The sequence below is a fragment of the Macaca mulatta genome, chromosome 17 (genome assembly GCF_049350105.2).
Source record: "Macaca mulatta isolate MMU2019108-1 chromosome 17, T2T-MMU8v2.0, whole genome shotgun sequence".
Lineage (NCBI taxonomy): Eukaryota > Metazoa > Chordata > Mammalia > Primates > Cercopithecidae > Macaca > Macaca mulatta.
Window position 1 is genome coordinate 100,282,997 of NC_133422.1, and position 3,175 is coordinate 100,286,171.

Genomic DNA, 3,175 nt, shown 5'->3' on the forward strand with positions numbered 1-3,175 from the left:
TTGGAGAGTCCATAATTTAAATATAAACTCTTCTGTTGAGTGGTAGTGTGCACCAAATCAGTTCCAGGGATGGCGATAAATGTTACGCTGCATTTTAGGAGGTATGGGAGAGGAAGCTGGGGCAAGAGGAACGAATGCATGATTAATGCTGGATATTTGGGATTGCCTAGAGCAAAGGAGGTTGGGGGCTGCAGAACACTAGATCTTTGAAGATTTAATAGATTCCTCATTCTCTGTCAGTCAGCCCTCTTAGATTTGTCCTGTGTTAGCTCTGTTTTTCTATAGGTTTAATATTTTTAGTAATGGCTTTTACATTTTAAAAAATCAGGTTGGACTTAAGCTAATGGACAATAAAACTTCGGGGTTAGAGATACTGTTTTTAGTCAGCAACTAGATGAAGATCTGCAATGAATGAGAATTTTGGAAATTGATGTTTTTATAGTGACACAAGCTGCATCACTATGAGATGTTCTTAGAGAGGAAATATTTGAAATTGTTAACATTTGCATTTAAAATTGGAATTGAGAAATGGGCAAATGAAAACATAGCTCAATGGTCAAATTAAATGTTACTTGGTTTTCTAAATGCAAGATTCTAGTTAAATTAGAAGGGTGGAAAAGTGTTATTAATTATTTTTTCTTCATAGGAATGTAAAATCAACTGTAAAAAATTAATGAATGAGACCCAGGGATTAGCATTACAGCAAATTCAATGATTTTTGCAATCCATGCCTTTACAAAGAATGTGTGATTACTCTGTCTAGACTTCATAGCACATTATAATAAGTAGAGACTGGCAACATCAATATATTTCATAAATACATGACTGGAATTTACATTATTTCTGATGATTAATATTTCCTCAACTACCCTAGGTAAAGCAATGTGTACATCTTATAAAGTCAAATCTATTGATAATGCCATTTGCTAGCAGACAAAAAAATAGCAATGGCATTTATTTCTCGGAATATATTCATCTTCTCAAGTAAACCTAGGAAATCTGAACTGAAATCCATAGATAATTCATTAGCTTCAGTTCATGGGCTTGTGTTCTTAGAGTCTTCTCATACATATAATATCCTAGCAGAGTTTTTGTAAGATTACTTCATGGAATGATTTCTTTTTCCTGAAAGGGCTGAGCTCATATAAAATCAACTATGACGGGTTACTTGTAAAGCTATCGATTGACATGGAGCTGAAATGGCTTCTTTCTAAAAAATTTCTTCTAGAGATACACACGTTTTTGTAATGAAACCACTAACAACAGATGGGAGTTCATTGATACTTGTGCCAACAGGCTTCCATTTGTTCAGTTTCTTAGAGCTGTGGATACAGAGAAGGCAACTAAAAATATAATTTTGGAGAACAATTAGTCACTCTCAGGAAATCTATAAATATTCTGGAAAAGCAACATGGCATACACATTCTGCTCCACAAAAAAAAGATGACTGCATTATATTATATTATGTCATGATTTGCAATGTTATGTGATGCATACATGCTTCACAATTCTTTTTTGCTTATATATTTAGAACATTCTAAAAAAAGGAATAGTTCCTTTGCCTGCAAAATTTGCAGAGAATGTCTGAATGCACCCTCTTCCCACCTCCTGCCACTGTGCGGCTGCCTCTCTGCATAGTTCTTTCATCACCCTCCCTAAATGAAGAAAGCTTTTGCTTGCCTCATACCTGTGAAGTTCTTCCACAAATACACATTCCTATAAAAACAAACCAAAAAAAAAAAAAAAAAAAAAAAGAGCTAGAGAAGCTGAACATGTGGAGAGTGCTTGTTTTTCTATAAGACAATCTTGATTTCTCTTAGGGATTTGGGGATATTGGCCAGCTCTGAAGTTCTTGGATGCGGTAAAATCATGGACACACCTACGCATGAGTGTGGGCATAGTCAGAAATCAGTTGACCAATCTTAGAAGTCAGCATTGGTCTAGGTACTCACATACAGGAACTATAATATAAATTGTCGATATATAACTATTTGTAATAGGTGGCATTGTAGCACACTGCCAATATTTCTTTAAAGGATAGCAATTTTATGTAGCTCTTCTTAATATTATTTAGAAGTATAGTGGTTAAAATAACTTATATTCTCTGTTTATCTTTTCAAATCATGCTTATCTATGCTATTTTTCATCATTAAGAATTAACTTTCAGAATACCCTTTCCAGACCCTGTGAATGATTTGACAAATGTTTATGCTTTGAGTTTCAAATCTACCCAACTCAGCTTTTAAAATTGAAAACCATAGCCTAGAACTCTGAATGAATATGCATAGCAAGATGGGAGCATGAGAAGAACATTTTTATTGATTTTTAAAATATAAACCAATGGCTCTGACTATTGATTTTAGACTCGTGAATTAAAACAGGGGTCCATGAACTATGCACAGAGGGTCAGATCTGGCCCACTACCTGGTTATATAAATAAAGTGTTATTGAAACACAGTCATACCATTGCAGCTATGTAACTAGGGGGATATCAGCTCTACCCCTATGTCTGTGGTAAATTAGCAGGTCCTGCTATAATCCCTTGTCTTGTTAAGGTTTTGCTCCAGAATGGACATGAGAATTAATGGTAAAAGAAGCATAAAGATAGGTCTTCTCAGAAGCTTCTGAGAAATGTCCTGGTTCTTAAGAAAGAACCATAGGAACGTAATTTTCCTTTTTTGCCAAAATCCACTGCTGTTCAACAGAGCTCCTTGAAAATATGTAAATCCTCTACATCTGTGCAGTCCAATATGATGGCCACTAGCTACATGTGGTTGTTTAGCTTTAAAATGTGACTAATTCCACTGGATACCTGAACTTTGATTTTGTTAATTTTGATTAATTTAATGTAAATAGCCATGTGTGGCTAGTGATGATGACTCTGAAGAGCATATTTCTAGATAGCATCATGCTTGGATATAAGGTCACTGTTGTGTTACAAGCAGGCAGAAGAAACCAAAAATAAAGACTGCATAGGAGCAATGGAAAAATCCCACATCCTTGGTGCATCATTGAACCTCTAAACAAACCAGCCCAGATGGTTACTCTAACCTTGTTAAGTGTTTATAAAAAGTTCCTTATTAGTTAGGTTTGGATTTCTGTTTCATTTATTTAAAACATCTTAACACTAGCCCTTTATTTTATGCTGCCTACATGCTTCACCTTTACTCTGAGT